Source organism: Dromiciops gliroides, chromosome 4 (genome assembly GCF_019393635.1).
Source record: "Dromiciops gliroides isolate mDroGli1 chromosome 4, mDroGli1.pri, whole genome shotgun sequence".
Lineage (NCBI taxonomy): Eukaryota > Metazoa > Chordata > Mammalia > Microbiotheria > Microbiotheriidae > Dromiciops > Dromiciops gliroides.
The window spans coordinates 37,855,385-37,868,291 of NC_057864.1; the positions used below are offsets into that span (position 1 = coordinate 37,855,385).

The following is a 12,907-nucleotide window of genomic DNA, read 5'->3' on the forward strand; positions in this document are numbered from 1 at the left end:
AGCTAGGTGGTGCAGTGGATAGAGCACCGGCCCTGGAGTCAGGAGTACCTGAGTTCAAATCCGGCCTCAGACACTTAACACTTACTAGCTGTGTGACCCTGGGCAAGTCACTTAACCCTAATTGCCTCACTAAAAAAACAAACAAACAAACATTTCTATTAGCAGAGAGAAATGTACTATATGCAAAATAAAAGCATTATTGTAAGATGATCTGCTGGGAAGCATGTGGTTATTTTCAGCAAGGCAATGATCCAATATAACTCTGAAGAACTTATGAAAATTGCAATCCATCTACAGAGAAAGAACTGATGGTATCTGAAAACAGACTGAAACACCGTTGTTTTTTTTTTTTTTTTTGACAATTCCTTAATCTGAAGTTTTGTTTTTATCTGTTTTCTCTCACAACCTAGCTAATGTAGAGATGTTTTCTATGACTACTCATGTATAATTTATATTGAATTGCTTCAGTTCCTGGGGTGGAGGTGGGAAGGGAGGAAGGAAGAGAACTTAGAACACAAAGTTTTTTAAAAAATTGATGTCAAAATTTGCTTTTACATGTAATTTGGAAAATAAAATTCTAAAAAAAATTACATTTCTATTGATATCTTGTTTTTCAAAACTTAGATTTTTCATTGGTTCTGTCTCCAAACACCTCCCACTGAACCCTTCCTTATTATAAAGAAGAAAAAAAAAGTTCCATAAAAGTTACCAAAATATTGAGAAGTCAGATATTACATGTAGTGTTCCTTATCTATGGTCCTCTATTTTTTCAAAGAAGTTGTGGGGGTGTTTTCTCATATCTTTTCCTTGGGACTAATCTTGGTTATTATAATTTTGAAGCATCATTGAAGTTGCTTTTCTTTCCATTTCCATTGTTATAGTCATTGTTCACATTGTTTCCCTGATTCTGCTCACTTTGCATTGGTTCCGTCATGTACGTCTTTTCTTGCTTCTGTGTATTTATAGCGATTATCCTTTCTCCCAACATGGTGCTATTCCATCATATTCAGTACCACAACTGGCTTTCCCATTCTCCAATCGATGGGCATCTACTCTGCTTCCCATTCTCTGCCCCCACAAAAAGGGTTGCTATAAATATTTTGGCATCTATTCTCACGGCCATTCAGTTGCTATTCAGTTGTTCCAATTATTTGCTGTTATGGAGGCCATGAATCACATGGATTGCTGAAATCTGCATGTAATCCAAAACCTTCATTGGAGCGATGAGTTTCCGCCTTCTTCCTCACTAAAGCTCACACACCGCCACTGATGAGGAAGAAAAGAAATGGAATCAATTTTCCTTCTCATCCTGTTCCAGCCATAAAGCTGATAAAAGACTTGTGGATAATTTATATGTTCAAAAATAATTTGGAGAATTTCATCCTTATTCAATTCAGAGACATTCTTACTTTGGGATAAAACTGTCAGACACCAGCCTAAATTTCAGCAAATAAGGAGAAGACCACACGATCTATCGTTCCAGTGAGGGCAGCCTGGGTTGGAAATAAATCTACAAGAGAGGGGTATAAAACACTTTTGGATTATAAATGGTAGCAATTTTCCAAATAGGTAAATGGTCTAAGGATATGACTCAACAATTTTCAAAAGAAAAATGGCAAACTGTAATTGACTATCTGAAAACACGGGACCATGGCATGATGGAAGCTGGAAGGGCTCTAAAAGGTGATTTATTCTACTTTTATTTCCAAATCACTAAGAGAAATGCACATTTAAAACTCTGAAGTTTTACCTCATGCTCTGTAAACTTACCGAGAGGATCTTTTCTCCTACTCCCAGCCCCAGAAGATAGCCAATGTTGGTGGAACTGTGGGTAGGAAGGCACAGTCATATACTGTTGTTGGAAAGGTGAATATGTCCAACCATCCTGGAAAGCCATATGCAAGAAAAGTGACTTGATTGTTCATAGCTTCCGAGTTATCAAGACCACTCCTAGACATATACACAAGGTTAAGGGTAGAAATAAAAGTTTGATATAATTAAAGGAACTGGCCATGTTTAGCCATGAGAAGAGAAGACTGGTTAGAGGGAAATGATGGAGGATAAGGGGGCCATCTTCAAATATTTGAAGGATTGTCATGTGGAAAAGGGACCAGACTTACTAATTGACTCCAGAGTCAGTCAGTCAGCTGGCCTTTATTAAAGAACCTACTGGGGGCAGCTAGGTGGCATAGTGGATAAAGCACTGGCCCTGGATTCAGGAGGAGCTGAGTTCAAATCCAGCCTCAGACAATTGACACTTACTAGCTATGTGACCCTGGGCAAGTCACTTTACCCTCATTGTCATGTAGAAAATAAAGAAGAAAGAAAGGAAGGAAGGAAGGAAGGAAGGAAGGAAGGAAGGAAGGAAGGAAGGAAGGAAGGAAGGAAGGAAGGAAGTGCTTGCCAGGCACTGTGCCAAGTGCTTATGATATTAAAAAAGGCAAAAAACAAACAAAAAAACCCAAATTAAAAACAAAAAAACAAACCACAGTTCCTTCTCTCAAGGATCTTACAGTCTAATGGGTGAGACAACATGCATAGAACTATGTACTGTAACGATTGGAATAACGCCACCTGCTGGATACTTACTGTAGAAGAGTTCTGCCCATGAAGCGAAGGTCTTTGAGGGCAAGACCAGGAGTCAGGAAGTGACGCGGGCTAGTGGGAGGAGGAAGGAAGAGACTGGCGCTCCGTCTCACTCTCTTTCCTCTGGACTCTGGCGGAGAAGGGAGCTAGAAATGTGCTCTCCCTTTAATAGATAGGAATCTAGGCCTCTCTCTCTCTTTACCAAATTCTTATTCTCCTTAATAAATGCTTAAAAGTCTAACTCTTGCTAAAGCTTATAATTTATTGGCGACCACTCATTAGATATTTTAGACAGTTTAGCTAGAATTTTAGCCCTTAACAGATGGCTGACCACGAAGAGGAAAGCTAAACCTCAGTCTTCTTCTGATCTTCTGGTTGGGTAAGAAATTTCCCCTCCCTCTCCCTTTAACTGCTAAGTACTGGTGTACTGGCTGTGTTTTCCTTTAAATTTTTTCGAATGGACCTTTTAAACTCCCTAATTACCCTATTTTTGATTTTGGTCTGTTTAACCAGACAAATGGGAGATAAGATCATGTTAATGCTTTGTTTTTGTGGATTTTCTATTTTTCTTTTTATTTTTGTTAAAAGAGCCAGCAACTTACTCACACCAGGAAATATCTCTCCCTCTCCCAACCATGCTTTTTCAGAAAAACCTGAAGAGATTCCCGCAGCTTTTCCCAGTTCTAACAGTAATTGTTGCTTTAATTTTGCATGCCTGGAGGCAATGACCCACCCTCTAGAAGCTTTTAATCCCCTAGCACCTGGAGGCAAAGTGGGGGAAGAGGAATCCAGGCCTGAGTTCAAAATCAAGTCTGATTCAAATTGCTCTGGTCCCTCCCCTCCTCCCCAGACCCCACCCTCTACTCCTCCCATGGCCAAGCCCATTGCTTCCCCTGCCTGGGAAGTCCAGAGATCTGGTGCGCATGCTCAACTTTTTCTACCTGCATTTGCAGCTTCAGGCTCAGCCCTTCCCCGGCCTGGCTGTGCTTTTGAGACAATCTTAGAAAACTCTTTAAATTCCAGATATGCTCGTTTTGTTCATAATTTTGCTAACCTGCTTTTGTCTTTAATTAGTAATCTTATAAAGCATTTGTATGGTGAAAAGACTGACAGACAATATAAAGGGGTTAAAGAAGAAAAACTTAAGCTGAATAAGAATGACAACCATCAACATAGTTCAAGACTCCGCTTCTTTTGCCATGGAAGGGTATATATTTTACAGAAATGTAGAAGTAAGCAGCAAGGTATTGATATGAGTATTGGGGATTTTAGATATCGGAATCAAAAGTGTTCTAACTTCACTCAGATTATTAATGTCAGTTCAGAGGTTACATAGGATTTCTATGCTATTACATCTACATTTTGAAATTAATGGTATGGGTTTATTTTTATAGAGATTTTCATGCTTTTGAGATTGTGTCATACTTAGTTTTTAAAACAAGGAGAATATTTGTAAAAGCTTTTTATAGTCATGTGATCAAGTTTATATTTTATAGTACTCTTATTAATATTAAGTTCATGCTCATTTAGATTTCCTTAGTTTGAATTTCACTGTCTTTTATTGTTCCACGTGTATTTTCTTCTATTCATTCATCTATCTAATTTTGAAACATGGTTTTGATTTCATAACACAATGTTAATTCTAGGAGTATTGTGCTCCCATATTCTGAGTTGTTTGTTTTTGTTATTTTTTCTCAACTGATTATTTGATCAAACTCTTTAAAGCATTTCCCTGGCAAATTGTTTGCCATGGCAAGTGTAAATTGATTCTAGAAGTATTATTTTTGATAAGCATATTCCAAAAAAAAAAAAAGAGGGGAACATTTGTAAAAGTTTTCTTTGAGATTGTGTTGTGCTTTAACTTGTATTTAAATATGTTCAGAATTTTCCAAAAAAGTAATTGTATACTAAGTTAAAAAAAAGGGGTATTATTTGAAATTGTTGCATAATTATATATTGTTCTGAGTCAAGATGTATTCACATTTTTTGCAATCATTTATTATCCTCAATTTTTAAATCCATATGAGACTTGGATTATGGGAACTTATCATTTAAGACATTAATTGCCTTTATTCTGAGTTATCAGATGCCAGTTGGCCAAGATGCCATCCAGTCACAAGAGGAATACATGCAAGAGCAGACACTGAACTGTCACATGAGGGGAGACATGCATGAAGTCAAGGTATGGCCGAGGGAACGGCTTTTGACAAATGTTGAGGTTGGATTCTCTTGGTTTAATATTTTATTTTATTTTTCCCCACAATATTGTACAGATGGCTGGAAGTATCCATCCCACCCATCTCACTCCTACACCTGGCTTCTATGCTCCCTCCTATATGCCTGATGCCATGGACATCTCAATCCCATGCATCTGATTAAGTCTGACTCAGTTTCCTCCAATGTGTTCAGTGGCATGGACATATATTCCATCCACCTATTTTAAGCCTGGCATACTGCATGGACAGTACATATTGCTCAAGTGTGGGAATGCTCATATCCCATCATTTCTCTGTTCTTTTATGGTAACCCCCATAATTATCTCAGGTGTCATGATAAATACAGTGTTGAATTTGGCCTTGACACCTGTTACCAATTATATTAGATTTTTTAATTTCTCATAATGGCATGAGGATAATTAGGCAGATGATGCAAAAAGTGATGAAACAAAGATAAAAATTATTTTTAAAAATTAATATCGCAGCAATTGTCTTCTCAAATACCCTCCATAAGGGGGGACTATAGTAATATTATAATTTTAAAGAATGTTTCAATTTTTGTTTTATTATATGTTTCATGTGTAACAACTAAGATTCTGAATTCCCTTAGACATGTTTTTGAGAACTTTCATTGTTTGATTTGATTATTGACAAAGCTATTTTAAAGTTGTGTTAAGCTCAATTTTGTAGGAAATTTTCCTGGCTGATTACCAGCATCCACACCTCAACCCCTGAAAAGACTTCCATTCCACGACTACACCTAGAGGACATCTGAGAAAAGACTTTCAGAGACTTTAAATGAACAGTTTTGATTTGTTGTTTTTGTTGTTTTTTTTCTCTTTCTGTTATAATATATACCATCTGTAACATGTATTCTCTGCAGAGGCCCTCCCTTTGCAAGACTAATGTCAAAGCGTCGGTTCATGAGGACAAAAAAAAATCGCCCCTCTGGACAAAACTTTCCTCTCTTCCTTTTCTATATTGTTGTTCACATATTATTGGTTAGCAATAGTTATTATATTCTTTTTACTGTTCCGTCAAGGAAACATTTTGTTTCTTGAGGAACAACAGGGGGGACTGTAACGATTGGAATAACGCCACCTGCTGGATACTTACTGTAGAAGAGTTCTGCCCATGAAGCGAAGGTCTTTGAGGGCAAGACCAGGAGTCAGGAAGTGACGCGGGCTAGTGGGAGGAGGAAGGAAGAGACTGGCGCTCAGTCTCGGGCTCTTTCCTCTGGACTCTGGTGGAGAAGGGAGCTAAAAATGTGCTCTCCCTTTAATAGATAGAAATCTAGGCCTTTCTCTCTCTCTTTACCAAATTCTTATTCTCCTTAATAAATGCTTAAAAGTCTAACTCTTGCTAAAGCTTATAATTTATTGGCGACCACTCATTAGATATTTTAGACAGTTTAGCTAGAATTTTAGCCCTTAACAGTACAAACAAGACACAATCTCTCTCCATAATCATATGTGTATATATTTATATATAATATATATTTTATATATATACATGTGTGTATATACATATGTGTGTGTGTAAAATTGGAGGTAGTCTCAGAGAGAAGACACTAAGATTAAAGAAGACTGGAAAAAAGACTTAAAGGAAGCCAAAAATCTAGGAGTTAGAGATGAGGAGAAAGAGAGTTTCAGGCATGGGGAAACTGCCAGTGAAGATGGTTAGGAGTTAATGTGTTGTGTGATATGAGACAGAAGGCAGAACCAGGAGCAATGGTGAAAGCTGCAAAGAAGCTCATTTAGTCTGGATGTAAGGAGTGACTTCCTAACAGTTAGCATTGTCCCAAAGTGAAATGGGCTGTGTGGGGAAGAAGCTCATTCCCCTTATTGGAGGTCTTTGAATCGATCACTATTTGTTGTCTATGTTTTAGGGGAGGTTCCTTTTGGTTGTTTGGAAGAGATGCTGAGGTGTGTTCCAGCTGGGATTTTAAGACCTCTTATTACATCCTAGTGAAGTAGAAAAATTTGAAAGGAGAGCATAAGTTGAACCAAGAGAATAAACTCTTTTTTCAAGAAAAAATATATGTAGGACTCCAATTAAAACTATTCAAATTTATATTTTAAAAAATCTTGTCTATGACAATTTGTTAAACTTTATTTTTCACTTAATACATATTGATTCTCTCCTCCTTGCACTTTTCCTTCCTACTAGGAAAAAACCCAACCTTTTATTTAAAAAAGTGCCAGGGGGAAGGGGGGCAGCTAGGTGGTGCAGTGGATAAAACACCAGCCCTGGATTCAAGAGGACCTGAGTTCAAATCCGGCCTCAGACACTTGATACTTACTAGTTGTATGACCCTGGACAAGTCACTTAACCCTCATTGCCCTGTCCAAAATAATAATAATAATAATTATTATTATTATTTAAAAAAAATTAAAAGTACCAAGTCAAGCAAAACAATTTTTGGGGGGTAGCAAAATAATTTTCCACATTGGTCATGTCCCTTCCTGCCACCCTGCCCAATATATCACATTATATATATTTAGTCCATCACGTTCTCTGTCAGGAGATGGGAGGCATCCTTCATTATTGATCCTCTGGAATCATGGCTGATTAGGGTTCTTCCATTTTCCAAAGCTGTTCCTTTTTGCACTTGTTATTATAGTATAAATTGTTCTGGTTCTGCTCACTTTGAGTCAGTTCATATAAGTCTTCTCAGGTTTCTCTGAAACTATATTCCATTGTTTCTTTTTTGTTTTGTGTGTGTGTGTGTGTTTTTTTTTTTTTTTTTTTTGCAGGGCAATGAGGGTTAAGTGAATTTCCCAGGGTCACACAGACAGTAAGTGTCAAGTGTCTGAGGCTGGATTTGAACTCTGGTCCTCCTGACTCCAGGGCTGGTACTCTATCCATTGCACCACCTAGCTGCCCTTATTCCATTGTTTCTTATGGCACAATGTCATGCTAATTCCATTTCATTCATATACTGTACTATGCTTAGCCCTCCTTCCCCAATGGATGACACTGTCTTAGTTTACAATTCTTTGACATCACAACATAATTTATTCAAATAATCAGGGCAGCTGTCATTTACATAGCACTTTGCAATTTGCAAAATATTTTATGTACATTATGATCATAATAGCTAGCATTTAGATAGCACTTTGATGTTTGAAAAGCTCTTTCCTTTGGCTGCCTTGGGTTTCTCATTTAATCTATACAGCAATCCATTTTACAGATGAGTCTGAGAAAGGATGTGACTCACCCAAGGTCACACATTTTACTCAATGACTCTGCAAGGTTGATTCTATAGGTATTATGCCTACATTACAGATGAGGAAACTAAGGCTAGCAATTTACATGTGGTGACCCAGCTAAGTGACAAGATGCAGGATTTGAAAAAAGGTCTTTCCAAGACTGCAGTCCTAGAACTTACTCCTAATGGAACAAATTCCAGGTCATCACCAGCAGTGCCCTTTCTCATGTTAATACTCCCGAATTTTGTGCCCAGGAGTGGTAGAGATTAACCTTTAAAACTTAAGCAACATCAAATAGCAGAAACATTTCTGCATTTGAAGCCTGGAGAGACCTGGGTTTAGAGCCTGATTCTTGTTCACTTATTGGCTATGTGGCCTTTTGTGAATCACCTAATTATTCTGAGACTGTTACCTCATCTGTCCAACAGATGACATTATTATTGTATCACTTCTATGCTGATTTTATTCAGTAATTATTAAAAACAAATTTGAAGGTCCTTGCTTGCATTTCAGGCCTTCTCAGACCTTATGATAAAAGGGGAAAAGGCCTGGATCAATGGGCCTCAATTCTAATCTGGAGGCTGTGGATAGAGCTATGGACTTGGAATCGGGAACCCCTGAATTTGAATTTTACCTTATACAATATTAGCTGTGTGACCCTGGGTAAGTCACATAACATTTATTAGCTTCAGTTTCCTCATCTGTAAATGTGGGATAAATAATATCACTCACCTCTGAGAGTTGTTGTGAGGATTAAATGAGATAATATTTCTAAAGTCTTTTTGCAAATCTTAAAGCAATATATAAATGCTGATGTTCAGTCATCGAACACACCCTGCAACATTTGTCAGTGACCTCCAGAACTTTGTGACTTTTACTCATATGATGACATTTCAGGCCAAAATTGACCCTTTGGGGGGTTTTCTTTTTCTTTTTTTTCTTTTTTTTTGTTTGCTTTTGCAGGGCAATGAGGGTTAAGTGACTTGCCCAGGGTCACACAGCTAGTAAGTGTCAAGTGTCTGATCTGGATTTGAACTCAGGTCCTCCTGAATCCAGGGCTGGTATTTTATCCATGGCGCCACCTAGCTGCCCCCTGTCTTTGGGGATTTCTTGGCAAAGATACCAGAGTGGCTTGCCATTTCCTTCTTCAGTTCATTTTACAGATGAGAAAACTGAGGCAAACAGGGTTAAGTGATTTGCCCACGGTTACATAGCTAGGAAGTGTCTGAGGTCAGATTTCAACTCATGTCTTCCTGATACCAGGCCTGGCACTCTATCCACCCTGCTATCTAGTTGCCCATATAAATCCTAGTTTCCCTAACATTAACCATGATACTTACTAGCTGTGTAAACCTTGGACAAGTTATTCAACCTTCCTAGGCCTCAATTTCCTTATCTGTAAAAATGAAGGGCAGCTAGGTGGCGCAGTGGATAAAGCACCAGCCCTGGATTCAGGAGGATCTGAGTTTAAATTCAGCCTTACACACTTGCCACTTACTAGCTGTGTGGCCTTGGGCAAGTCACTTAACCCTCATTGCCCCGCCAGGAAAAAAAAAGGAGAGAGAGTTAAATGGATTCTAAGTCTTTTCCAGGTCTAAATGTATATAATCTTTGGATTTCTGCTCCTTATTCTCCTCCACAGATCCCCATTTCCTTTGTTTTGGGAAAGTTTATTTTCTTAAATACCTAGTGATGGGAAAGTCCTGACAATTACAGCTTGTTAATGACACCAACTAGACACCTGTGAGCAGATGCAGCAGGGAAATTGAGGTTACATGTATTGCCTAATAATATTCAACTTACCTGTGGTTCTCATTTCAGGGAAGTCCACAGATCCACAGCCACAAAAACTCTGGAGGTCAGAAATGCCAAGAAATGAATCAGAATATGCTGGAGGCTCTGGATCCCTAATCTGGAGGGTGTGTGAGTGTGTGTGCACGAATACTGGCAGGGGTGGGAATGCTAATTCATCCAGCTTTTGTTCTCTCCATCCCCAAACCAGTTCCTTCCAAATGAAACCTGCCCTTTCCCCATCACCAGCCACAAGTTTCCGACTCAAGCCCTGGCCCAGATGGTGGAGTTCAGTGACTGACAACAGGAGGAGAAAGTCAGCCAGCAGCAAGAAAGGTCAAGATGAAGAGGTAGGTGGGTGGGGGTGGGCACGGTGCTGCTTTGGCTGGGCCGTCGTGGTTAGCCAATGTTGGTCTGAAATGTCATCGTAGGAGTAAAAGTCACTGGGCCCCCGAGGCCACTGACAAATGTTGCAGGGTGTGTCCGAGCACTTACCTTTCTGGGCATGCATGTTCCTTTTGGCTATACCATTTTGGCTCTAACCCTCAGTGATAATAGGGGGAGGAAGAGTTTGCTCAAGATTTTAAGATCCAATATCCCCATAAGTTTACTTTGTCTCCAACAAGTAAGAAATCACTTTCTTATTAAACCGCTGTGTGTAAATAGGGATGGGACAAATTCCAAACGAGGATGTCTACAATATTTAGGGTGGGAAGATAATTAAGTTACTCAGGGTGCATTGCCCTTTTACGTCTGCCAACTGTCCTAAGGAGGAAGCAGAGAGGAACACTGAAGACAGATGCTCAGGCAGATCAAAACCCCCTGTTTAAAAATACTAAAGCATTAAAAAAAATCCTTGCTTGGGGCATATTTGCATTATTTGATATCAATACAGATTTATTTGTTTTTGTTTTCTTTTAATTTTTTTTTAAGGGGCAATGGGGGCTAAGTGACTTGCCCAGGGTCACACAGCTAGTGTCAAGTGTCTGAGGCTGGATTTGAACTCAGGTCCTCCTGAATCCAGGGCTACTGCGCCACCTAATTGCTCCCTCAATACAGATTTAAAAGCGCTGTTTTTCCTCTCTGACTTCAAGAAGCAGTCAGGGCTTGAATTCTGCTCACTCACCTTCTAATACTTTCTTGCACTTCAAGGATGGCTGAGGCCGGAAAGGACAAAGAGCTGGGGTGGGCTTCTAACAGCCTGAGAATGGAATGGTGAAGCAATAACGAACTGTATTTAGGCATTGTTTTTCTCCCAGGAGCCCTCAGCTGATGTCATCCTCATTCCATCCTGAGGAAGAGGAGATGATGAGTGATTTCCCATCTGAGAAGATGAAGGCTTATCATGGAAAGGATGCAGACCAACTGCAGGAAAAAAATTTTTTTGTTAAACCTGCAGATAGATAGATTGACAGGAAGCCAGGATTTTAATCCAGGTGAAGCAAATTGGGTTAAGTGACTTCCCCAGGGTCACACCCCTAGTGTCTGAGGCTGGATTTGAACTGAGGTCTTCCTGACTCCAGGCCCACTGCTCATTGAACTGTAACAACTAGCTGCCCCTACTACCTGTCAGTCCTTAGACAAGTACCTGAACAGCTCTGAGTCCCAATTTCTTATCTGTTAAGATAAGGGGAGGGGCAACTAGGTGGCTCAGTGGATAGAGCACTGGCCCTGGATTCAGGAGGACCTGAGTTCAAATCCGACCTCAGACACTTATCACTTACTAGCTGTGTGAGCCTGGTCAAGTCACTTAACCCCAACTGCCCTGCAAAAAAAAAAAAAGAAAGAAAGAAAGAAAAAAGATAAGGGGGTTGGGAGGCAGCTAGGTGATGCAGTAGATAAAGCACCAACCCTGGATTCAGGAGGATCTGAGTTCAAATCCAGCCTCAGACACTTGATACTTACCAGCTGTGTGACCGTGGGCAAGTCACTTAACCCTTATTGCCGCCCCCAAATAAAAAAAAATAAAGGGGTTGGACCAGAAGGCATCTAAAGTCCCTTCTAACTCAAAATCTAAAATCCTGAAGTGACCCAACTAGACAGTTCCCTGGAGCTGGACCAGTTTCCTAAAGCAGATAACTAAATCCCCATTGTGGGTCACTGGATAGATCTGTTGTCAGGATGGGAGGAAAATAATTAAGTTATATTGAACAAACAGTCATTTGGTCCAGGTGGATGCATATCAGCAGCAGCAGCTTGCCAGTTGGCCAGGGGCACTAAGGCTAAGTGGTCACACAACCAGCACATCAGGGGGAGGACTTGAATCACAGCTTTCGTTGTTGCTTTTGTTTTGTTTGACTCTGAGGCTGGCTTTTTGTTCATAGGTGTCCACTGAGTGTAAGTTACTGAGCCAGGGAACTCGAAAACACAGATGATCGGGACCCTGCTTCTTGAGAAGCAAAGTCTAAGAGGAAGCAGAGGGAAAGGCGGCTACAGGAATAATTATGAGACAAGAATGTGCTTGATGAGGGGGCGGCTAGGTGGCACAGTGGATAAAGCACCAGCCCTGGATTGAGGAGTACCTGAGTTCGAATCCGGCCTCAGACACTTGACACTTACTAGCTGTGTGACCCTGGGCAAGTCACTTAACCCCATTGCCCTGCAAAAAAAAAAAAAAAAAAAAAGAATGTGCTTGATGAGCGAGGCAAGGAAATGTGGCTTAAAACTGGGGTTTGAAGCAGAGCTCTGCTACTTACTAACTGGTGTGACCTTGGCAACTCTCTCCTCCCCCCCTTTTCTTCTCTCTGCCCCTCCCTCCCTCCCTTTCTCTCTTTCCCTTCTCTTTCTCCTCCTCCATCCTTCCTTCTCTTCCTCCCTCCTTTCCTTTCTCTCCTTTCTCCTTCTTCTTTCCTCCTTCCTTCTCTTTCTCTTCCTCCCTCCTTCTTCCTCTATCTCTATCCCCCTCTTCCCTCCCTCCATCCCTCTTCTTTCTTCCCCCTTTTCCTTCTCTCCTCAGTTTTATTATCTATTAAATACAAAGTTTGAACTATCAGGAAGTTCCTAATCTTTTTGTGTGTCATGGACTCCTTCTAAGGATATGTTTTTTTAGTGCAAAAATACACAAGATTACAAAGGAAACCACTTGAAATGCAATTATCAAAC

General features: G+C 39.9%; 1 long non-coding RNA gene across 1 annotated transcript; it reads right to left on the reverse strand.

Annotated features, from left to right (window-relative positions):
• Window positions 1-545: 545 nt before the first annotated feature.
• Window positions 546-12,523, reverse strand: LOC122753169. The gene is made up of 6 exons (XR_006356253.1): window positions 12,328-12,523; window positions 10,932-11,096; window positions 9,818-9,866; window positions 1,771-1,885; window positions 1,410-1,510; window positions 546-1,266 (listed from the first exon to the last, which is right to left on the reverse strand). It is a non-coding gene; the product is annotated as an uncharacterized LOC122753169 (long non-coding RNA).
• Window positions 12,524-12,907: the final 384 nt, after the last annotated feature.